The sequence below is a fragment of the Cuculus canorus genome, chromosome 8, assembly GCF_017976375.1.
Source record: "Cuculus canorus isolate bCucCan1 chromosome 8, bCucCan1.pri, whole genome shotgun sequence".
Lineage (NCBI taxonomy): Eukaryota > Metazoa > Chordata > Aves > Cuculiformes > Cuculidae > Cuculus > Cuculus canorus.
Genome location: NC_071408.1, coordinates 3,985,927 through 4,011,675, shown reverse-complemented (window position 1 = coordinate 4,011,675; position 25,749 = coordinate 3,985,927). Strand labels below are relative to the sequence as shown.

Sequence of the window (25,749 nt, the reverse complement as noted above, 5' to 3'; positions counted from 1 at the left end):
CTATGGCAACACCCATGAAACTGAAATTTGGTCTCAACGCATTCAATGACTTCAGTCTAAGATCGATAACTCTGCATTCAGTGGCACAAACCAAGCTATCGCCTCTCTTATTTTTTACCTCTGGTACAAGAATATCAGTCCAGAGTCTGTGATTCACACCATGAACAAATTCTGTGAACACTCAATAAAAAAAGAACTAAAATCTTAAAAAAAAAAATAGTAGAGAACCCAGTTTTGTGCCTTAAGAAATGATCCTTAGGGACAAGAATATGAAACTAAAACTTTGCTTTATTACTTCCTAAAAACCCTTAACTTATTAACTGGAGAACTTTAGCCATTCACACAGTACATTTACACATTACATAGGTGTTGCCTCTGAAACTCTGCAGGAAAGAGAATATATCTGTGGCTTTATTGGGATCTAATAAGAGCTCATTGCGTATCTACAAACTATTATCCAAGCGTTCAACACTACTGTGCAAATATTAATAAATGAAGCTTTGTGACATTCAAATGTTATACAGACGGTGGCACGGGAATGCTGAAGTGAATGAGTAATCTCAGATTGCGATCCTGCACTGTTCTAATTATAAACTATCCTCATTATTTTCTGTAACATTTTATGATATAATAGTATTTGGAGAATGACTGTATTAAGAGCATGACATTTACTGAAGTGGAGCTTTTCATATATAAAATAATTTCACTGCAGGTTATTGTGCAAAACAGAAAATTCAGAAGCAGAGGTCAGTTAACTTCTTTGATAGACTACCAATCTAAAGTTAATTTATGATCTTTCCACTTTGCCGTCCTTATTCAAATGAAAACTAAAATATGCAGTTTCTTTCTACAATCTCATATTTTCTCCCCTCTATTTTATGGTCTCATGCGGATTTCACTTCTTGAGCACCATTTCATTTTCTCAGTGTTGCAAATGTTTTATCAGGTTATGTTTATTCTTACATGGCTCATTTTTATTGGTTCATGTGCAATTAGTGAAGGATACATATTGTGCAGCTTCCCAGAATGAACACATGATGTTTGTAAGCATCTTTATGCGGTTGCAGTGAGTTGTTCTTAGGCAGCATCCAGACACCCACCCAGATGCTCTTGTTCTCCTCCTCCTCCACTCCCCACAGGACAGGGGAAGGAAATAAGATGGAAAAGCTCATAAGTCAAGACAAAGACATGGGAATCACTTAGCAATTACCATCATGGGCAAAACAACAAGACCTGGGGAAAATTAATGTACTTCGTTACCAAATAAAAATAGAGTTGGATGGTGAGAAACAGCCAAAAAGATCAATCACCTTCCTCCTGCACCCCTTTCCCAGGCTCAGCTTCACTCCTTGGCTCCCAGCTCTTCTGCCTCCTCTCCTGAGGGATGCAGGGGTGATGGAGAACAGGGGTTTGTGATTCATCCATCACATCTCCTCTCTGCTGCTCCTTCTTCCTCACGCTTTTCCCTTGCTCCAGCATGGGTCCTTTCCATGGGCTGCAGTGTGACTGCATAAACCAGCTCCAGGGTGGGCTCCTTGCAGGCTGTAGATTCTTTTCCACTGTGTGTGGTTTAATTCCTGTCCTCTGAAATACATAACGCATGGAAATTATCCAGATTACTACAGTTGCAGCTGGTCTACATGATCACTGCAGGCGCCTTCCAGCCAAACTGTTCTGTTCTCTTCTACAGGTATTGCACTGATGTGCTATTGTTTCTTAATTGTTTTAGAGCCAATTTTTGGATTCTTCCAATAAACAACTTTTTGGCGTACAGCATATGAAGAAACCAGAGTTGCGTGAAACCCTACAGAAGCCAAGACCGTATTATTCTCCCTTGAATAAAGCAATCAGCTCTTTTAAGTTGTTGCTAATGGTTTCATCAAAGTTTGGTTTTCTCAGATTTGTTTTCATTTTCAATTTCTCATGAAAGTAGGAATCTAACCTATGCAAGACTAATATGGCTATATAATATTACAAGTACAGGCTGGCTTTTCTGTGCTGATTACAAATGTAATCAGGTCATAATTGCTGGTTCCTACTTAGCCTCCTACTCTAACAGTCCTCCCTCATTGGCAGCTTTTTCTGGTTTTGCTAATTAATCATTGATATTCTTATTATATTCACAGTTTGCACACAGAGCATTGTGAGAGTCCTAGCTACATGTTTGAGAGTTTATTTCTAAATCACTCATCCAAGATCTATAAAAAGTTAAGCCTAGTAAAAGCCTATATTCACGTATTATTTCCATTAAACATTCCACAAGTATTTTAATATCAAAACCAAATTAAAAGAAAAATCATAAGATCACTGTTGCTTTACGCATATTCATGGAGAAATGTTCTCATTCTAAATCATGTCAAAATCAATGGTATTTTCATTTCCTTCAGTGCAATTTGGACAGCAAATGTTTCTGTCACACTACATGCTCTATCATTTCAAGCAATGATCCTGTAAGTTCAGTACCTAAAAGCCTCGCAATCTTAAATATATTGATTAGATTTTATATTATTTTGAGGGAAAATATGTATTGCTACTTTCGGTTTATGGAACGAACCTGACTGATTAACACAGAGGAACCCAATGACCATGTTGGACTGAAGCCTGGATTTCCCTGCCCTGAGACAAGCATCCCGACAAGCTGACACTCCTCCCTCCTGCGGGGAGGACTTGGAGCAGTTAGGCAACTGGATTTTGGGGTTTTTTAACTAAAATGTTTATTTGAATATTTTTTAATGATTTGAAAGGTTTCCCTCTGTAGAAACTCCTTTTTCCTAACTTCAGATTCTATTCTCTTAAGCCAATTGTCTTTCTTATATTTTTGTTGTCTTTTCTATGTATTGTTTTGTTCTCGGCTCCAAATGCTGACAGTTGGTATTTTATCCATCCTGGCCTATTTCTGCAATGGAAAGATCGTCCCCATAGTCCTCTACTTCAGAAAAACCACACAACCCCCTAACCACCCCCCCCCCAATACCCCAAATCAACAAATGAAAAACACACAAAAATAATCCTGATATAGAAAATCAGAGTTCTGAGAAAACATTCATAACAGGTACTACATTTCTACTACTGGGCTAATTAAATTTTAACAAGAGTGAAAATACCAGAAACCGGTTTGGTCAAACAATATTAACAGCAGGAGACAGTGAAAGAATAAACAGACAAAGTAACTCAGCTACTGTGTCATATGGAAAGATAAAAATCCATGCCAGTCCTGTTCTGTTCTTGCAGAGTGATTCAATCAAGACTTGGCTCACATTAAACAAATTCAATTAATGAAATTTAACCAGGAATAAATCTGATGGAATTGCACAACACCTTTCATTTGAATCACTTCATCAGGAAATAAGAAATTATCACAAGTCGAATACTTGTACTTTCAAATAACATGAAATCAATCATTCCTCATGCAATTCTAGCAGGTTTTGCAAAGCACGGATATGTCTGAAATGAGGAACATCTTTCCTGCTCTGTGTGCTAGAAGAGTTTTAAGGGAAACTGTTTTCTCATTCTTTATCTCTAGGTCAAACATGCCTTTTTAATTTTTCTTTCCTCCAACTACCTGCTCTGTTCAGAATTTCTAAGCATATGTGGATTTTGAAATTAAGTTTAATAGATATCTTCTATGGAGGTCTTAAAAAACAGTTATCAGGTGGACTCTTTAATCACTGTTGCGTAGGCTCATTTTAAACTGGAGTTCAAGACAGAAAAGATGAATGAGTCACGCGGAAAAGATGAATGAGTCATGCAGTAAACCACATTACAAATTGATTATTCTATTGTTTCACTAAATGATTATCTCAGTTTTTCACACAGAAATATATAGAAAAGCAGATTAGATTGTGTTCATTTGATATACGATTGGCTTTTTTGATATACAGTGCAATCTTCTCTCCATAGAATACTGGCAAACTGCATCGTAGTTAGAACAAATTTTAAAACACTACTAATGGAGTCTATTACGGACATACTCAAAAACCTTTAAATATTTCATATCAAAGAGGTTGTAAGAAGTATCATAGAAAATTATAGGTGAGATGTGGTAAAGGCTGGAGTGAGAACATTCTGTAATAATGCAAGGAAGCTTTAGTAAATTTTCCTGTCGAACAACAATTAACCAATTTACTGGAATTGTTAAAATCGATCCATGATTTATGGTCACAAAGATATGAGTTAAGATATTCCACAAGGAGCAAGTATTCCCCTTACATCCCATAGGGCAATCCCTTTTGGTCTGGAGCCTGTGTTTTTTCTTCCCAGTTTAACACACACTGAAGCATGGAAACCAGGCTGAGGTTGCAGGATGTTAACAACTGTAATTATTTCGAACACTAACAGATATTCAAATATTGATGTAATCTTTCCTCTGGTATTAGTCTGCAATGCATCACATGCTGAACCCTCAAAACAACACCAAAATCTTTCTTTTCAGTCTTATTCCGTCTGTTTTGATGATGGCTTATCACAAAACCTTTAAGCATAGTGGTCTCAGGATCGGCTGCTGGCTGTAACACGAGGTTCCTACCCCAAAGATCATTCCCAGCGGTGCCTCCCAGGTAACCTGTATGCTGGTGTTGGAGCTGGGCAATCAAATGTTACTGCAGAGTAAAATTTACTGCAGAAGTAAAAATTTAATACAAAGCAACTGTTCCATGTCCACCAGGGTAACCTGCTTATCCCAAGGCATAATCCATTTTATATTGCATCAATTTCTTTTGTGAAAAACAAAATGTAAAAGGGAAAGGGTTACCGCCGGTATGGCTGTGATGGTGCCGGGTTGCCCAGCAACAGTAAGTAGCACAATTTGGAGCGAAGGAGGTCCGGCTAAATGGAAAGATGAGTCAGAGTCATACTGAAATGAGCAAGAGAGGGCGACGTTCTCAGTGAACGCTGATTAAAAACAAAGCAGAGCAGCCCAAACAACTGCTTCTTGCCCTTAACTCATAAGATATAATCAGGTATGTGCTTCTTGCAAGGAGGTGGAGGTGAAGGGCAACCACCCAGTGGCTTTAAGTTACATCACCAGGCTGGAGCTCACGTTCACATGCAATCAGTCTTAGAGACATATCTCAACTATGACAACACTTCTCCTAACAGCAACTGCAGCACAAGCAACCTTTCCACACTACTTCTACAGTGTGTTTCAAATTTGTCCTGTTGGGAAAACAGAAAAGAAGAAAGAACCATTCATTTTGCACATCCATTAGATCTGTCGTGCAATGGCCAAGTAGCCACCAGTTATTACTACGGCTCTGTAAAATGGAAACATAGCCTTCAGTCACTGAACTGCAATTTTCTTTTCCTGACCTTCATTCTGTCATGGATGGAAGCTCATCCGAAAGTAACAAAGCGAGTGGAGCTCCCGATAAAGGGAAGTCATTGATTTTCCATAGAAAATTAACACTGAATAAAGTGTCACTAATGAATACAAACCAGGAAATCCTTCAGCTCCGAACTTCTTACTGAAAGCCTGCATTTTATACATGAGATGGATGAGATGGATGGAAATGAAGAAAGAAAATAAGCACAAAGCAGTAAGATTAACCACAGAAATTATCTTTTATCTCAAATGAACTGAAATCTAGTAGAGATATTGTGAAGAAATGCCCAATGCAAAATAAAGTGAAAAAAGACAGTAAGGAACGGACAGGTTGATGGACAGGGCCAGCTACCAGAAAAATATTTTCGTTATATGTCTCTAGAGAAAAAAATACTTTGAAGTGTCAGGAAACAATATTTTAGAGCAGTAAGCAAATAACAGAAATCAGGCAAAAGAGCAGACGCTCCAGTACTAACTGCCAGCGATGCAGAGTTGGAATTAGCTTGGGCAAAGGAAGAATAAATAAAGAAAAAACAGTATTGGTGCTTATTAAAGAGGTGTTATTACAATTGGTTAGTGCGTCCTTCTGATCTCCCTCCCCAGTAATCTTTCTATCCAGTAAAGATTCAGTCTATGTATATAATCCTGTTGTACTCATGGAGGTGTTACTGAAATTATCGAGGACATTTATCAGTTTCATCTGAAATACAATTTAAACTGGGTTTTGGCAATCTGAGTCAGCCTCCTGGCAATGCATATGGTGTCATTTCTGATGGGAAATCTCTGTCTGGGAGGCAAGAAAACCGGTCAGTCCAGAGCTCGATATTATAAATCTGATAGGCTCTAACCAAGCCACAAGACCTTAGGATACTTTAGGCAACTGAAATTATTTATAGGTTCCTGCAAATGTAAGCTAAGCACTTGCTTATTTACCTTAGAAGAAGCCAATTGAGGAGTACGACTCCTGTGCTCATGTGTTTTGCTGGATAGGAGATATTATGATAAATCCCCCTAAGTCCAAATGGCCTATAAACAAACTCATGGCATTTCTTTCCATCTACACTGTATGTCAGGTCTCAGAATGTAGCGACATGTCCTCAGAAATTAAGTTTTAGGTCAGTATTGAGATAGAAGACGCTTCTATTAAAAGTCTTTCATGTAGAAAGTGTGTTTGTGTGTCTGTGTGTGTACGTAGACATGTCTATGTTCGCACGTACGCATAAATATGCAAACACAAATACTATACACACAGACGGAATGTATAAAAAAACATGTAATGTTCTATTTTTTTCTTTATTTTTGCTTCAGCTACCTCAGTCTGGTGAGAGCAAGGAATGTGGATCAATGCTTTCATGCAGGAGGTAGCTGCATGCAGCAGCATTTGACACCGCACCTTCACTGGACTGGCATTGCACTAAACTCTGAGTATTATGATTCCCCATCAACAGCAATGGCAACATAAAGAACTCTTTCTCCATACAAAAGCAAAAATGTAGTATTTGTTTGTGCTTGATATCTTGTTATCCTCTAGAGCTCATTAAAGGCACTTGCTGACAATTCAGCTTCCAGCCACTTGGTCAATAGAAAATCATTTTGGTCCATAGAAAATGATTTTCCATCTCGATTAAAAAGAAATAAAAAGTTTTTCAGTGTTAAATCCAGAAAAAAACCATTTCCACAGTTATATCACAATTCTCCAAATGGATATATCTTTTCATTCCATACGTCTATTTCTTTGATTAATATTAGTCTGTGTTAGCATTAGCATTAGCATTATTATTAGTATTATCAGTATTATCCTGAAGCAAATTATCAAGCACTGCTCCGGTGGGGTATGCCCCAACACGACAATTTTTCATCCAGACCCAAAAGGGTCTATTTACTGAGATTAGACTATAGTTTGGCACATGGTTACTTTTCCTGCTACCAAGTATTCTATCCTTTCTCAGCAAAGTAATATGGGAGTGCAGGTGGACTACAAAAATTCCATTTATTGAGATAGCTTTTGTTCCTTTGAAAATACCTAATGCGATCGTGGTTGTATTGAATGTTATTATCTGTATAAAACTTGCTCAAACCTACAGATAAAATGCACAAAATATAATAAACTTGCTTCAATGTTCCAACTTCTTCTAGTGTTCAGTGTGTTCTTTTTTAATCTTTGTTAGAGATATGGGAAAAGAAAATATCAAAACCTGTATGCCAGGCACAGCTGGCAGTTCCCTTCAAATATATTAAACTCTCAATAAAGACTAACAGAGATAGCAGGCCTTGTTAATGAAGAAATATCTTTTTAATATATTATTACCGAGAGTTACAAGGAATTCAGGGAGTCTAATGAGACAGTGAGAAAGCTGAAATGAAATGTAAATAATCAGCTATACTTGTGCTTTCCGTTTAATGAGCACTTTCAAAAGGATGAAGGAAACCTGGCTCTCTAAGTTCTGGACTCGGTTAAGAATTACCAATAGAAAATAGTATGTTTTAAAACACGTCTTTGCGGTTTCCCCTTCTATAAACTCTTTACTGGAGAGTTTTGCCTGAATAGATGACGTAGCTAATAGACAAAATGTAAAAATAATAAAATTCATCACATTAATGAGGCAGAGCCCATGTATTCAAGTTACAGCAACCAAGAAATAAATTGAAAATAACCTGGTTTGGGGTTTTTTTTTTTCTGGTTTTGAGGTACAGTCACCAACGTTAAATGTGACGTGTTTCGTTGATCTCAGAATTCTTGAGGGTAGAAAGCTCCCCCAGTCTTCATGGCCCTTCAATGCAATGTGTTCAAAAGATCCCACACAGCAGCTCTCACAAAACCACTTAAGCTGGAGAAAATATCTTAGGGGGCATGAGTGAGACCAGTTGTTGCTTAGCAATTTTTTGACACACTAAAAATAGCGTTACTAGTTGTGTTAGTCATGATTTGGGCTTCCTGACAAAGCGGGAATATTCATACTGCTGATTGGTATACAGATTTATAGAGATATAAATTATTTCAACATTGGAAGACAAGGAGGAAAAAAAAAAGATGATCTTATTTTCCAATAGTAAATATATACAGTCTCATAACAAAGGAATCATCTTAAACGCTCTGCGTTACCGGTTTCAGAGGATGACATTTCGGAAGGTTGACAAGGCAGATGTGCTCAGAAAAGTAGAGAATATAATTGTGAGTGTGATCACACCTCTTAGCAGAGACATTTAAATATAAAATACAGAGCACAAATTCTGCGCCATGCAGACACTTTATAGAATACCCTGACAAGTGCAAAATCTTTCCCAAAAGATAAAAATTCTCGAGTGGCTTCAGCATCAGCTTAGTTATGGAGCCACGGGAACGAGTGTGTACTTTAGGGTTACCTGGTAAGCAATATTTTATTTATTATTTATTAATTATTAATTAATAATTAATTAATTAAGAATATGACTCTAACTCCCTCCTACTCTTTCAATCTAAAAATAAAATGCATTTCAACATAGTAAATTATTTATCCAGAAGACAATTGTCTGGAGACTAACAAACAGCTTCGTTAGACATCACCTACCTGAAAAGTCAAAAAGTTCTTTGGAATTGGGAGGAATCCTTTAGCAGAAACTATATGTGGAAATCTTACGTCTGGAAACTTTAAATGAGTTTAAGTTATAAGCCTGCTCAAAATTTACAATGTAGGACAGAATTTACCATTCATTTCCATCCTCAAATAGAAAAGATCTCTGCTTTGATGGCAAATGCAGAGCATACACAACTAAATCTTTGATATGCTTAATATTTCCTGGCTCAAACTATGTACCCTAATGAAAAATAGCTAAATCTTTGATATGCTTAATATTTCCTGGCTCAAATTATGTACCCTAATGAAAAACAGCTAAATCTTCACCTCCTTCAAACATCCACTCAGGGTTTCAGAAACCTTATACGAAATGTTTATAAAGAAACATAATTTAATATTTTCAAATGATACACCAAACAAAATTTTCTCCCATAGGAAGATGATAAACTGTTCACTTAATCAGTTTATGATTTACTACACTTCAAATGCAATTAGTCGGCAGAGGTCATGTGCTTTTCTTGTTGTTTGGACTGAACGACTTTAATTTCCTTAAAAAAATTAATGGACAGCAAATGGCAAATAATGTATTCTGTTCTTCAAGCAGACATTACCTTGTAAGAATACGAATTACAAAGTCCCATAAAGAAACATTCATAAGCAGAAGACCCAAGCAACTTTGCTAATACATATGGCTCTGGACTTCTGAGGATTGTATTCCTTCAATATTTGTGTAGGCAAGGATTTGATTGATTAATTAATGATTAGATGGCCACATATTAAAAATAACCATTCATCGAGCACTTTCATATTTCTTTGCAGTTTTTTATCAGCTATACTGATAATAAGGAGTTTGGAAAAGGTGTAATTTGGAAATGTGAGTGATTAAATTGGTTAAAACTTTATTCAGCAGGAACAGTCTGTCCATTTCTACTCATTATTTGCCGCTGTGTGGCTATATGCTCTACGTCTTTTACATATTGAGCTGTCAGTTAAGCGGAAGCTGCTTTGAAAATATGTTTGTGAACATTCAGAAGATAATCATATGACACAACCATTTTAGAGTTTCATGCCTATTTCTATCGTGAAAAAAAAAGACTGGTGTTTAGACAGGAAATGCATTCAAATCTCTTGGCAAAACAAAACGTGTTACGAAGCTTAAGATGAGATGCTGTGTCCTATAAACTCTTCATAAATAACTGACTTTAGGGATTTTTTTTATATATATGAGGTCCAACACAAAAAACCCCTGAGACTGGACCCTGTAGCTCAAGAACCAGGAGTTGGAGGAGAGAGACAGAGAGATGTTATAGACCTGACACAGCGAGAAGGGTTCAGCTCGATCGCTCCACTCAATGTGAATGGACACAGGTTCAAATAGAGACATTGTCATACCTTCATTCGGAAATGTCAGTGTGTGAGAAACTGAATATCCAGTTTCTCCTGAAACTGAAGAAATCCATGATGGAAACTTTTCAATTATCACAGAATCACAGAATCACCAGGTTGGAAAGGACCCACTGGATCATCGAGTCCAACCATTCCTAACACTCCCTAAACCATGTCCCTCAGCACTTCATCCACCCTTTCCTTAAACACCTCCAGGGAAGGAATTATTGACTGAGGCTCATGGTGAAGAGATCCCAAAGATCCAGTTGGTGTTCAAAGGGACCCATTTTTAGTCAGTAGAAGACGTGAATGCAAAACCCACCGAGATCCTCAGCAGCCTTTCAGACAGTGATCTGTAGAATTGCTTTGAATGTTGGCCACATCAATGCAGCCGTGGGTCGGCTCAAAATGGAGCTGTTGTGAAGGTGATCATAATTCATTTTCTTAATTTGTTAAATAAAAACTGTCACAGGCACAGAATTTGGGTTTTTTTTGTGGTGGACCTTATCTATGTGTGAGGGTCTGTATATGTATATGTATACACAACATGGAAACAAACAATTGAAAAGAACATTAAAAGTTCATAAAAATTGTTAAACTTATTCTATCCATACTTTCAGAATGGTGAGATTTAAATTCCCATGAGCCAGAAAGAAGAGCAATGACTAACAGTAGACGATGGACATTTACATTTCAGTCAAACCAATGTTCCTGGCAAAAGAACAAGCATGAACTTTGCTAATAAATCCATCTTCTGCTGATACTTCGATGTTTCCCCTAAATATTCTTTCAGTCCCAATAGTTAGAAAAAATAAGAGGTAAGGGAAGTAAATATTTTTATTGTTTTATTTATTACAGAATGAATAGTTGAGAATTTTCCCTGTATCATTCTGCCATTCTGTATGTTTAACTCGCTAGAAGTGTAACAGAAGGAGAAGTAAGCTGCCACGTCCTTTTTAAGCCTACTTTTCTCTATTGGCAATGTGAGCGCATCTGGCAATGAGCTGCATTTACAGTGAAGGCATCTTTCTTGATAAAATGAATGAAGCCGTGCGATAAATTTAATCTGGGTCACCAAAGAATAGCAATCTGTGAACAACATAAACTTTATTCAAATGACATTGGCAGATAACGCAATCTCAAGAGTTCCTTGGGGATGAAGAGAGAGATAACAGACTAATACTGATCTCACAATTGTCACAAAGTTCTTCACTGTTCAGTCTATCTAGCCTGTCAAGATGACAGTCCCAAGAGCTCCATGCAAGAAGTCCAGACAATCTCCTGCGGTCAGAACTTCAGGTTCCTGGTTCCAGATTATAGGGAATGGTCCTAGAAAATGGCATTACAGGTCAGGGAGAAGGAATACTGAAGCACATGGCAGCAATTGCTTGGTAGCAATATGAAAAGAGATTAGAGAGACTGCTAGAGAGCCAATAAATTTGTCTTATCTCTCCCATTCAGACAGGGGCTCAAAGTATTTTTAATTCTCAAACATTCATCTTCGGAGCCAAACCTTTCTTAAGTTCAAAAGGAACTGAATAATTTTGAACGACCTAAAATAGCAGGGTCTGCTTTCCCTTGTTTTCCTTGCCACTCTCAGTCCATTAAAGTTAAAAACGAACCATCTTGCTGGCTTTCACTTTAAAAACTATCTTGGTGCCTGTGCAATTTTTTCCTGATTTGTTGTGTGTGCTTTATTCCCCATTACTGTGTAAATGCTATGGCATTATATCAGGCAAGAGACTTTCTCTTTCGGACTAACAGGGCACTTTTTTCCTAGTATAAGCCTACTTTCTGTGAGTCAATAAAATATATTAGCAAACTCTGAACAAGATTTGCAGTGATTCGATACATCTTTGTAGTTCCAAGTCACAGGGCATTATCTCTTTATGTTCCCTGCTAATGTCACACCATGCGTACTCAGTAAAATGCAGAAACTTTATTAAAAAATACCAAATAAACAGGTAGTGCAACAAAGAATTGGGAAATGAAGAAAATCTTTGGTTTATTAATGCAAAAATATAAGATGTGCATCTTGAACAAAGCAGCACTATTCTCAGAGAGGCAATGACTATACTAAGAATGTTTTGCTTTTCCTGTGAAGTTCAATAATCCTGAGAATGATATGCTTTATAAATCACAAAATGCAGGAATCTAAAGTCACTTTACTCTCTATGTAATATGATTTCTAAACACAAAATTCTCATTCTCTTTTTCCTGAGCCATAAAAACTCCAGATAAAGGTTTTGCCTCAATTAAAGTAAGATTTAGGAGTCTGAATTGGCAGAGAGATAAAGAAGATGACCACCTCAGGGAGGATATTAATTTCAGTTTTATTAATTTTGCCCCAAAGAGTCAAATTTAATTTGTTCCTGTGTTCTTCATCACTTCTTATTGAAGCCACAACGAAGGGTCAAGATTTAATTTCATGAAATCTCCAGGTTTATTAGAATAGTTATCCCAGATATTGGACTATATTAACCAGACATTGGAAATTCTACTCTGAAACATTCAATGTCAGAAGGTAAAACTACAGCCACAGAAGTGAGGTTGTACAACCCATGTCCCTGCTGAGGCAGACTTATTTTCTGCAGCCTGTCTGTTAACTTCTGCACCTAAGTCTGCCCGTAAACACGTTGAACGACGGGGCTTCCTCTTCCCTGAGAGTGTCTATGGCACAACTCATATTCTTCAGTGACTATCAAAGCTTCCGACTTGTACCAAAGAGACGGCCTTAACTTAATGTATTGTTTAACATAGCTTTAAATTGTGTTTCCTTCAACTATCTTCAGTTGTACTTTTTTTTGTATTAAGAATGGAGTTTTCTGTATGTTTAACCGTTATGTTAAAATGGAAATGCTGGGCTTAGTCTGATCAGCTAAGTTGATAAGGCCAATTTGATATCAGAATGTGCTGGTAGTATTGTGAGAAGAATGATGTTACCAAAAATATCAGTATCTACCAGGTAACTATGTATGACATCATATTATTTGTTGGATTTAACATAATTAGGACATAAGGAGAATGATAAACTGTGTGTTATTGAAATATTTCCTATTGCAATTAATATCTTTCTGATAGTTCTCATTTTGCTGTCTTGAGCTTGACCAGGCTCTGACCTCATTTATGCTACTATAAAACTCAGAAATTCTTTAGCTATGGTTCTTTTAACAACGACAATACTAAAATCGAAGTCAAAGGCTAGAAATGTGCTAGTAATTTGCCAGTGGTTGCATTTTATTGTAGGTTTTGAAGATGTTTGTTGATTTTTTTTTCGGTCCATGTCCAATCTGACCTTGAACACCACTGTGAAGCTCTCAGGAGGGAGTGAGGGGAAGATCTTGCTGGTGTACTCACAGCCCTGACAGAAAAGACTTCATAGGATCACATTCAGTATGTACTTTTCCTACTCAGCTCTTAGAGCCTCTCTATTTCTTTCTGACACCTCTTTTGTCATTTCCATCTTCCCACTCTGCCTACAAAGCTACTGAGGTTATTTCAGGTTAAAAAGACCGGTTCTTGAATTCTGGCTAACACCTTCCAAAAATCTGGCAAGCAAATTACAATCAGGAATCTCATTTTGGTCACCAGGCTTCCCTTTTTTGTTACTCTTGATTAATTCTGCTTAGTCAATTCAAATATCATCCAGCTGAACAACGTTTGGTGTATCAATTGCGTCTTTGTTATTAGTGCTGTAAGGAAAATGCAGCCTGAATCCTGCAAGCACAGCTTTTGAGTGTGTTTATTATGTGAAAAAAAAAATGGTATTTGCTGCAAAATTGGGATAGTGATAACACATTAATGTGCAGTTTGAACCTGAAATGATCTCCTTTTGTATTTCAAAAGTATAATTTAAAATGACCTCATATGAAGTCTCAGGGGAAGTCTTGACGTTATGATCACAAATGTTATTTTTGGAGTAGCCGAGTCCAGAGACACGATATTAACACAGGACAACTCATGCTAACTTTTAGAAGAATATTTTAACTTTATTTTACATACTCTCTCATTTTAAATATGTAATCATTAAATTACTATAAATATGTGTCCTTGGGTAGTAATAGTTACACGCCAGCTTTGAGCAGGACATCGGACTGGACACTTTCTGAGGTCCTTTACCTGATTCTTGAAGAAATGAAAAAAATCTGTTATTTCAATTAATTTAGGCACCCTGATCCAGTGGGAGGTGTCCCTGCCCATAGCAGGGGGTTGGAACTGAATGGGCTTTAAGGTTCTCTCCAACCCAAAACACCATGTGATTGTATGAATTTAAAAAAACATATTAAATATTTGTCAAAACATGTCTGAAGACGAGACATCTACTATAGGGTGCACACAAATACACTTAGTCAACAGCTCATCTCCGCTTTGTTTCACTTTAAGAGTTTTGAAATCCTCAATGCATTTCCAATTTCACCCAATGTTTAAAAAATATTTTAAAATATGTGTTGCTCAAAATTAGAAACATCACTTTCTTTCTTCCTATATGCTAATAAAGATTTTAGCATATGCAAAACTGAGTATTATGTTTGTCACTTAGTTATGGTGTGAAATTTAATTTCTCCCGCTAAATTACAACTCAAATAATTCACTCATTGGTTACCTTTTTTAATTGAATCTGTCTCTTTGTTAGAAGTAGTCAAAAGAATGAATTAATGCAGATAAATCTATTAAAAAAGGGGGAAAGCAAGAAATTAAATCACAGAATGTAAAAGATTTTTAAAGTGAAATTTTTATCTCTAAACTGTGAAATAGCTAAATTTTTTTGCTTATTGTTGTTGTTGTTAATTGTTTTTTCTCATGCAAAACCACCAGGTTTCTGCCCTCAATGATATTTTTCTCAGTGTTTTATTCTGCTATGCAACAGGCACTAAAAGTAAAATACTTTTAAGTAACTTTCACAATTTTGGAATTGCAGCATCAGAATTTGAAAGCTCCTACTAATAAAAAGGCTTTCAAGAGCCCCTCTAAATAGTGTGGCAATACCATTGTATAAGAAAAAACCCTATCATCTTCAGCTCTTGGCTTCCTACACTCTTGTATCAGGGTGCTGGGATGCAAAAAGGGTGGTGGGCTGCTGAGAAGCTCTAGTGAGCTGCCCCAAATCATCTCGTTTGTTCTCCCTACCACCATCTACGAGTTAAGGTGGAACTCATGCGTTTTCCCAAAGCACATAGTCATTAGTTGTACGAAAGCTGTAAGACTGTGCTTACTTTTTGTCCTCTTACAATTTATCTTCTGTATTTTCAGTCAGTCCAGCATTAATGGGTTGGTCCCTTGCTTTTACGCCTTTTAGGGCATTTCTTTGTTCCATATAAAAAAGCCATGGTAAAGGAAAATGAACTCGCACAAACAATCCTCCAAGGTCTGGGACGACTGCAGAGGCATCGATGTAAATCTCAGATTTTTCTGGTGATGTGACTTAAAAGTCATAGTAATTCATTGTTCCCTTTTGGACCCAGAGCCGTGTCCTCAGCCCAAAGGCATCCTCACTCCCTCTGTTCTGACGGAAAATACAAGGATGTGTCTGGTATTACAGCAGGTCCAGCATCCTGCCTGATCTCTGTTAGTTCACAGATATGAGAGATATCTTGTTTTCCCTCAGGATTCAGTGAGAATCCTTGAGCAGGGACAGAAGTTACTATAAGGCTTAACTGAAAACCCTTCTGCAACAGTAAGCAGGGTGCAGAACACAGGCGTGCCAACTACTCTTGGGAAAATCTACTATATGAACTAAAGGTAGCTGCCATTCCTGGGTTTTTTTTTCCCATGAAGTATTTCACTCCTTCCTGACAGTGAACCTGAAGTAGCTATAAAGAACAGAGTAACCTTATTTTTGAAGCTACTGCCACCACAGTGCATCAAAATACCACCTTCGAGCTGACCTTCAACTCCGGAGAAGCTGAGAGCTTTTTGTCGTATTGGTAACATGATTTGAAAATGGGATTTACTTATTTATAACCTTGTTCATCAAAACCTTTGTGCGCTAAACCTCTTTGAATTGTCCTCAAGAGGTTTTATTTCTGACCCTGTCCTGCTCAAACACTTCTGAGGGGTATTCTGAAAGAATGGGCTGGAATCGCATTTGAGATTTTAAGAGTACTAAAGTATAAGCTAACAGAAATCTTACCCCTAACTCCACAATGCAGAGAGACCTACAGCAGTATAACTAACCGCTAATATTTGCTTCAAACTCCTCTGGAGATGCAGTCTGCCAGCCTGCAGCATTTTTGTCTTCTAGCTCATATACAGAAACAGTTTTTAGAGATGGGAGAGTAAAGCATTGGTTTGGGGCAGTTGGAACATGATACACTAGTTCAAAATAGCTCAGTCTTTATACTTGGAAATGATCCAGAATTGTTTGATTTAACTGTAAAGTGATACTGAACCCTATACTTTCAAAAAGTATACTCTAAATCTAATGATACTGCTATGATGGATGTACACTCGGTACATTTCTGTAGAGAAAGAATAATCCTCTGTCGTACTGATAGAACTACCCCATTTTACTCTAATTGAGTAAGACAAACAATCCCATGAGCTATGATGTCAACAAGCCTCTTTGTAATATAAAAAGTTTCAGAGTACTTAGAATCAAAAAAGTAGGACACTTAATTTAATTGCTAAGAGATAAGTTTGATCAAAGCTGAAGAATGTGAACTGCATCCTCGAATATAAGGAGCTTCATTTAGAAAATGGACTTAATAATAAGCACATTTATTCATTGCTGGCGACTTGTGATTATTAATATTTGATCTAAAGAATGCCTTATACTTAAGACTCTTCTATTATTTACATTTATTATCCAGTTTTCTCCTGCTGTTGCTTTCTGGCTTCACTACTGCTAAGAAATATGTAACCAAGATAATCATATTATCTTCCATCAGTGCTGCAATCTGCTTAACTGCAAAAGCCATACACAATATTGTAGTGCTGCTGCTGACAGAGGATTTAACTAGAGCTGATACTCCTCAGAGCAACTCATTCTCCTGACTTCCAAAAACAGACTGCTAAAACCAGGGAAGTTACCTCCATGCCAGAGGGCTGAAACTTAACATCTACTCACAGCTGCAAAGAGTCAAACGGTCAAGACAGCCCAAGGGAACTGGAGTGCATTTCCACCTGACACAAGAGGCTGTTTCTTGTGGAGATACAGCCAGCTAAAAGGTCATATACAGGCAAGGCCCGCTGGAGACCAATAGTCCATTTTACTATGCATCTCATGGTTTATGATGGTTTAGGGAAGTTACAAAATTATTTTTATTGTGCAAAGCAGCACCACGATTTAATGACCACCACCCTACGCGTTTCAGCATTTCTAAAGCAGTAAATATAACATCAAATGTTTGGTATTCTGCGTGTATGTTTTAGTCTCATTCAAAACATAGCAAACATAATTGGAAAAGTGATTAGGATGTATATAAGGGAGCCCTTTCACAGCAATTTAATTGCCTTATGACTTTTGCCTGAAAAGCATTTATTTTTCTTTCTTTCTTTTATTTTTTTTTTTAAAGGTACTCCTGTTTGTTTTGGATATAATTGCTCGGAACAATCAGCATAGCACAGCCAGAGAAATTCAATCTAATATCATACAACTCTTCTTTCCCTTAAAATCTGCGCGGTGTGCAGGATACTGTAGTTAGGGGTGAAGAAAGTTCCTGACCTTAAAGAGAAGACTGCTTGTGCCTGAGGGCAGCCAGAGCAACAGGAGGTGCTATTTGATTCGATGGGCTCCAGCAATCCCTCTGCCAATTCCTCCTGCTCTTCAAACTCTGCGTTCACAAGAGCTGTAGAGTCCTAGAGCCATTTCTTTCTTTGGCCCCGCTGTGCTTTATCCTAGTTACAGCTTCCAAAGCAGACCAAGCAGGGAAGGTGGGTTCAGAAGAAGTTTGGTAAAGACAAGTCCACTGGGAGTTAACGCCCTAAGCTCTATTGTAGATGTTGCAACTTTCTTGGCTTTTGCAGTAATAACCTTCCTAAAGCATCATACGGGAGAAAGAGCAGTCTCAAAATCTCTGTCATCTCATGGAAGGATGCAATAATTCATCACAACTTAAAAAAAAACATTTTTTGACTTAGAAAGGTTATTTATGTATTAATATTTCATATCCATCCAAGTAATTCCACATCCAGCATCTTTTATTGGTATTAATGAGTATTTTTAATAATCGTAGATAAACAAGCAGCTCGAAGTTTGGGTTTAGCCTGTAACTGAAAATTGGTGTCTGTTTAATGCCTTGAAGATGGTTCAGTTGTATCTCTACTCGTGGTTACTTGGGAAATTAATTTAATGAGGCCGAGAAAGAAACAACGTCTTTTGAGAAGCAAATATCTCTCCAGGACACATTAGGACTGTAATTATCAATAATCAGCTTTCAGACTCAGAATGTATCCAACAGATAGGGGTATAAAGATGATATAGGAAACCCCCTGATTTTCCAAGTCATGTTGTGCTGCTTATGCTGAGGAAAAAAAAACCCTTAAGAACTATCAATTTAATCAAATATTTGGGAACTGAGTTCTTAAATCTCCCTGCCTCCGTGCTTCTGATTGAATGAAAACAGGAATGAAACAGCTTCATCTCAGAGTGCTGACAGAGTTATATGTGACGCTATCTAATAACAATAATATAAAGAGAAAGTTGTAATTACAGAAAAGTCGAATACAGGGTAAAATAAAAGCAGATGCTGGAATCACTGACAGAGAAACAGTAGAGAGAAATTTGCAAGAAGAAATAAGTACAGAACATGGTCTTTGAGAACAGGGCTAAGATTAGCAGCCTTCACAGCAGCTTGTATTAAAATGCGAGGTGGGGTTTTCTGAGGTAAATTCTTAAACCAAGTAGTGCACCTCTTTTTCTCATTTTAGAAATTCCCTATTATTTTTTTTTTAATGAAGGATGATCTTCTGAATGCACTTCACATAAACAGTAACTTCAGTTCTATAGACCAAGGGAAAGAAAAGGATTCACATTGTTCACAGCACGTGTATGGGGAATAGTTAAGCCTGGATCATTTTATGACTTCTGTGGATTATTCACTTTCTAAAAACTGTAGTTTCCATAGTTAACATTTCCAAAATAAGGTATTTTTAAATTTAGTACTGGTGGAGAGAGTAAAGTGTGACATATCAGATCAAGCTGTCAGGTACACTGAGTTTTAAAGCATGTTGGGATGGAAAATGACAACTTGATGCATGCTGACTTTTTTGGAAACTGTTTTAAGGACAACATGTTTGTTATAAATGTGAAGGAATGATCTGGGGCTAGATACAAGAATTAAGAGCTGTAAGCCGTGTCAAACACTCGCTTCAGAAATTAGAATCCTGGTTAGCTACACTCTCCCCTGAGAGCTCAGTCTCATGTACCACTTACTTCAATACGTGACTTCCATGAAATTAGAGTTCTCTAGGCTGGAATTTGTCATCATTAATGTTTTACACAAAACTCTTATAATATACATAATCATTTTACTACATTAATGTGTTTCTTTGGGGGTCTTTTTTTTGCATTTAAATACAAACCGGAAGAATGTCTACCTAACCTGAACTAATTTCCTCATAAAACCAAAGACAGTTTAACATAGCGATATGTGGTAAGGGAAATCAAATGTGTTGGACTTTACAACTCAGAGGATTCTTCCTTTTTGCTGCTGTTTCCCTTTCTAGGTCAAGTCAATAGCAGGGCTGGACACATATTTCTGCAGTTCCCAAATAAACGACCCGCACTTAAGTGTTTTTCCCCTAATCGACCCCACATACCGGGTATATTTGGCAATTAAATGTATTTTGGTGGTAGGGGCCACAGGGGACGGCTCTGAGAGAACAGGAGCCAGCGCCCAGCTGGCTCAGCAAAGGTCCCACCGGAGCTGAGCCCATCAATGTCGCTGGTGGTGCCTCAGGGAAAGCGTAGTTAAGAGAGGGCGAAAATGCAGAGCAGCCAGAGGACTGAGGGAAAAAAATGCGAGAATCCAACCTACAACACACAGATGATAGAAGAAGAGAGGGGAGGAGGTTCTGCAGGTGTCAGAGTAGAGATTCTCCTGCAGCCCATGGAACTGGTGGCAGGAACTGGTGCCCATAGAATCATAGAGTAGTTTGAGTTGGAAGGGACCTTAAAGATCATCCAGTTCCACCCATTCTGCCATGAGCGGGGACACCTCTCACTGGATCAGGCTGCCCAAGGCCCATCCAACCTGGCCTGGAACACCTCCAGGGATGGGGCAGCCACAGCTTCCCTGGGCAACCTGGGCCAGTGCCTCACCACTCTCATGGTGAAGAAATTCCTCCTTATGTCCAGTCTAAATCTGCCCCTCATCCTATCCCCACAAGCCTTTGTGAACAGTCCTTCTCCAGCTTTCTTGTAGCCCCTTCAGGTACTGGAAGGTCACTATAAGGTCTCCTGGGAGACTTCTCTTCTCCAGGCTGAACAACCCCAGCTCTCTCAGCCTGTCCTTTTATGGGAGGTGCTCCAGCCCTCGGATCATCTTTGTAGCCTCCTCTGGACCTGTTCCAACAGCTCCATCCCTTTCTTATGTTGAGGATTCCAGAACGGGACACAATCCTCCAGATGAGGTCTCCCACGAGAGGAACAGAGGGTCAGAATCCCCTCCCTCGCCCTGCTGGCCACGCTGCTTTGGGTGCAGCCCAGGACACGGTTGGCCTTCTGGGCTGTGAGCCTCTCCAGGGTGTGAGAGTAGGAGGTGCGAAGCTGAGCTTGGGGAGAAGGGGGCAGTAAGGGAGAAGGTGATTTAATTTGTTTATCACTGTCTTACTACGTTATTAATTGACAATAAATTCGATTTAAGTCTGTTTTGCCTATGATGGTGATCTCCTTGTCCTTACCTAAACCCACAAGATTTTTCATCCCATTTTCTCCTCTCATTTTGCTGAGGAGGAGGAGTGAGACAGGGGCTTGGTGGGCACCCAGCAGACAGCCAAGTTTCACCCAGCTGTGGTGAAACACTCATTAACAACTCATTTTTAGTTAATTTATATAAAAAAAAAAAAAGCAAACCCAACAACCTTCAGGCAGCTGAAATGAGAGGCTTTCTGTTTGAAAAGGTGTATAGGTATTTGTGTTTAGTATCCCACCATGCAGAATATAAATTCGAAGTCCCAAAGCTGAAACACTGATATACTTTAAAAATACTTTTTTGGCAGTCTGAGATTTGAAGCAAACATTTGGTCTGCAAAATTGCGTTACTCAGACAATAAAAGTCAACAACTTTTAATGATTCCTAAGCTTTGTTCCTTTATGGCAATTGGAAGTATCTTAAATTATGTCAAATTATTTTAATGTGAAAAGTAATAAAGACTATTAAACCTGAGCAAATAAGCAAATTAAAATGCAGAAGTTATAGTACGTGTGAAGGAATTGGTACCTCTAGCCACAAAAATAGCACAGGCTTTATACTCCTATACTTTAATTATTCATGAAAGAATTTCTGGTAGTAAATAAAAATTGCAACCCATTTCTAACCAATGTATTTGCCTCTAAAAATTCTATAAAATATTAGGGTTTTAATGTGAAGAGAAGGATTGACTTCAAGACAGATGTCCAATGGAAACAGTCTTTTTTGGTGCAAAATAATTCCCTTAGATTGGGAGTTGCAAATTTAGTAAGAAGTTATGAGTGACATGACTGAAAAAGAAAGTGATTTGGGTTGCGTAATTCTTTGTAATTCTTCTGGTTTTCTGTGCTGCAGCTTTCTCCCATTCTCCGGTAAATCTGAATCACAAGACTGGGGCAATGCAAACAACCTCACATGGAGCTGTCTGGGAGTCATTTGATGTCTCACCGCACACACAGCTTTGCTACTCAGAACAGATTCCTGGGCTGAATTCTCTCATTTTGTTGTTTTTTGGTATTGTTGTTTTCTTCATTTTTGTTTTTCTCTAACTAGACGCACCCAATTGCCTTTATTGCCTTGTAGTACAAGCGTAACTTCATTTTTCTCTGCCAGAAACTAAGGATGGATATCTGTCTTTGGTTGGGATTCCTCTTTGAAGAGCTGGGATCTTAGGGTTTTCAGCCTTATTTCAATTACAGCAAGCCAGGCATGAAGGAGCCTAGAGGAGATTTTACTTCTTAATGTCTTCATTTACTTTGTTTCTAAAGGTGCCTTACATTTGTTTGGTTTGTTTGCTGTCCTCTTAATGGTCTCCTTTAGACTAATTTATCATTAAGCACACAGGTTAATTTTATTCAAAAAGTCTGGAGGGCACGAGAGTCACATTTATACCTCTGACAAGTTTGGTCCTAGCACAACTGTTTCTTGGCCCGTTTGACCTAGGCTGGAAGGGGTCAGCTCAGCACTTTATTTTCTGGTGGAACGCAGTTACATCACTTGTTGGGCGTATCCTGAGGGATCTCGAAGGTCAATATTTCACAGAATCACAGAATCACAGAATCACCAGGTTGGAAAGGACCCATTGGATCATCGAGTCCAACCATTCCTAACACTCCCTAAACCATGTCCCTAAGCACTTCATCCACCCGTTCCTTAAACACCTCCAGGGAAGGCGACTCGACCACCTCCCTGGGCAGCTGTTCCAGTGCCCCATGACTCTTACTGTGAAGAATTTTTTTCTGATATCCAACCTGAACCTCCCCTGACGGAGCTTCAGGCCATTCCCTCTTGTCCTGTCCCCTGTCACCTGGGAGAAGAGGCCAAACCCCGTTAATTTTAGCTGCTATCCAGCACCCCATCAAAGATAATCTGTTATCTCCTGAACTAGACAGTTAATTTATTAGCACTGCAGTTATCTGTTTTACTGGCATTGGAGTTATTTGCTTTATTGACACTGGAATTATTTGTCTCTAAGGGCTCTAGCTTCATTGAATACTACTAGCTGTCAATAGGTACGTAAATGATAATTCATAACATAGCAAGTTTTCATACTTATCTCTGTTGTCTTGTCAAACACTGATTGATGCTTTTTAAATTACAGGAAAATAAATTCCAATGCCTACAATGGCTTATCATGCCTTGGAAAAAGATATTATCTGGTTTGACTACAGGATATGACTCAAAAAGGAAATAAAAGTCCCTTTCATATGGAATTTCGTATAGATTTTTCTTTCCTTTGTATTTTCAGAGTCTTTTTAATGAGCTTTTCTATAAAAGTTATATACTCAAAAAAGTTAAAAAAGCCCCCACTGTAGGGATATCCTCTGACAGAAAGTAAAATAACGTCAGTAAAAACATAGTTCTTTAAGTTTCAAGCTAATAAGTGTAATAGTATGCTACATAAGAAGACTAGAATAGACAAACATAAATTTTAAAGCCGGTTGCACCAGCTTTGAAAATCTGTAATTAAGGTAAAGAAAGTCCAGGGAGTGATCTCTAAGGAAATAAAAATAATGAAAGAAGAAACCATTTCTCTGCAGTACATTATTCTGCAATAATTAACATTTTTTATCGCTGCATATATTTCTCCAATTAGCTATGTGAAAACCGGGGTCTAAGTTAATTGATTCTATTATAGTTGTGTAAATCTCTGCTAAGTCCATGTGCTTCAGAGGAGCTGCTTTGGTGTAGCTGATGGCAGGATCTGGTCATCCATATGGACCGCTTTGATCATTCTAAGCTGCTCATTTACAAATGCATGATAAGTAATGCGAGCATTTATGTGTAAAATAAGGAAAAATGAATGTTTTCTGTCTTACTGTGTGTAAAAATATCATCTAAGCATTGTAATATACAGGTATATATGATGAATTGGAAGAATATATCTTGGGTTGGAAGTCTGTCCTTCGGTCAACCCAATTCTCTACCAGAGTTGACACTTAATTAAGGTTGAATATACATAGGCAGTCGAAGCGAGTTGTCACCTAACTTAAAAGCAGTAAAAGGTTAGAAGCATTACAGTAAAGCACAGCAATAGTTCAAAGGACTGATAAAGTTTTGCAATTCCAGTGTTTCTTTTATATAGCAAAGACAGACAAATACAGAAGGCGGCACAGCATAGGAACGATGTCAGTAGTGGTGTTGGGATTACTGCAAATCTTGTTGAAAAGCATCAACATAACAGAACTGACCTCGTCGACTGCTGATACACACTACTGATTTCATTTATTGAAATTAAGTAATTTGACTGAGGATGCATCTTTTTTATGATTCGCACGGGAATGCCATTTTGATGCAATTTTTCTGATCTTTCAGAATCTTTAGCTACATCTTTGTATAAATCCTACAACTATAAGTTGGAAAAAACTGCTGGTATTTGTGTTTTTCTTCTCAGACTATAGACTGCTTTAAGGAGTTCAACAACATGCATTTTCAAAAGGAGCTACACTATGTTATTCTGTGATAAAATAGCTTTTGAAGAATATGTTGAAGGTTTTTCCCCTTCAAGTATTCTTCTTTTATCTAATTAGCTGGAAAAAGAAAACAAACGTGAAAACATAAAAAAAAAAAAATCCATAAAGCCTCTGAGTTCAGTGCATACAAATTACTCTGCTGCCTTTCTTTTTGACAGAATTTACCTCAGATTTCTACAATGAAGGATAATGCTTAAAGCTATTGGACTCGATGGGAATTAAACCCCTCTCTAACAGTTCTAGAGACAGCTTAAGGCTTCTTAGCAGTGCAGATAAAATTAAACATTAAGGTGGCAACCAAGTGGGTTGAAAGGGTGACGGGGAGATATTCAGCTTCCAGCCAGTATGGATTTGCAAGGCAATGTGAGGAGTCGGCTGAGATGGATGCTGAGGAACAGTAAAGGAGCAGACACAGGGCTCTATGCAATAGAAATTTGGGTCTTGGGTCTTGTTTTCTTTCCCCCTTCTCCTTCTTACATTGCTTCTAGTCTTCTCTAGAGCTTTCCTGTAGAGATGCCTCCTTTTCGGACACCCTATCCAGAAGCAGAATTAATTTAGAACCCCGGGGTTTACCACAGATGTGATTTTGGGGCCACATTTAATAATGATCACATGTAATTATAAAGCTGATCACATGTAATTATAAAGCTGTTCTTTAAGATCTTGTTATACAAGTACCTTTCATGACATGTGTTCTTGCTAAGTAAGACTGATACGGCTACACAAAACCATTTCCTGAAAGTGTACTATTTCTGATTTAGAGGAGAAAACATGCTTGCTGGTGTTTATTTCAGACAAATATATTAAAGACGTCAAAAACCACAAAGCTAGCAAACCAAAAATCTGAATGAGAATTTTCTTTTGAATCATGTCTTATGTATTATATTAAAAAAGACAAAAAAAAAATCTCTTGGAGATAGATTAGAAAGTAAAGAGAACAAAAATAACTGCAAATAATGATTGCTTCATCAGAATATGGCAGGTTACAAAGTATTACAGCTGGCAGGGAGCCATACATTTATGGACTACTGAGGTAATTTGGGTCTGACCATAAATTACAAGGGTTGGTTTGTTACTTTAAAGCTGCTAAAGCAACAGAAATCTTCAAAGTTCAGAAGATAGCTCAGCTGAGTTCCCGGCATTCTTACTAAAGAAAGCACTATAGG

At 37.8% G+C, this 25,749-nt stretch overlaps 1 long non-coding RNA gene across 1 annotated transcript in view; it reads right to left on the bottom strand.

Annotated features, from left to right (window-relative positions):
• Nucleotides 1-1,184: 1,184 nt before the first annotated feature.
• The window catches only part of LOC128852920 (uncharacterized), a 60,593-nt gene continuing 36,028 nt past the window's right edge, over nt 1,185-25,749 (bottom strand). The window contains exon 3 of the long non-coding RNA XR_008451048.1: nt 1,185-1,584. This is a non-coding gene — a long non-coding RNA (uncharacterized LOC128852920). The remainder of the gene's footprint in view (nt 1,585-25,749) is intronic.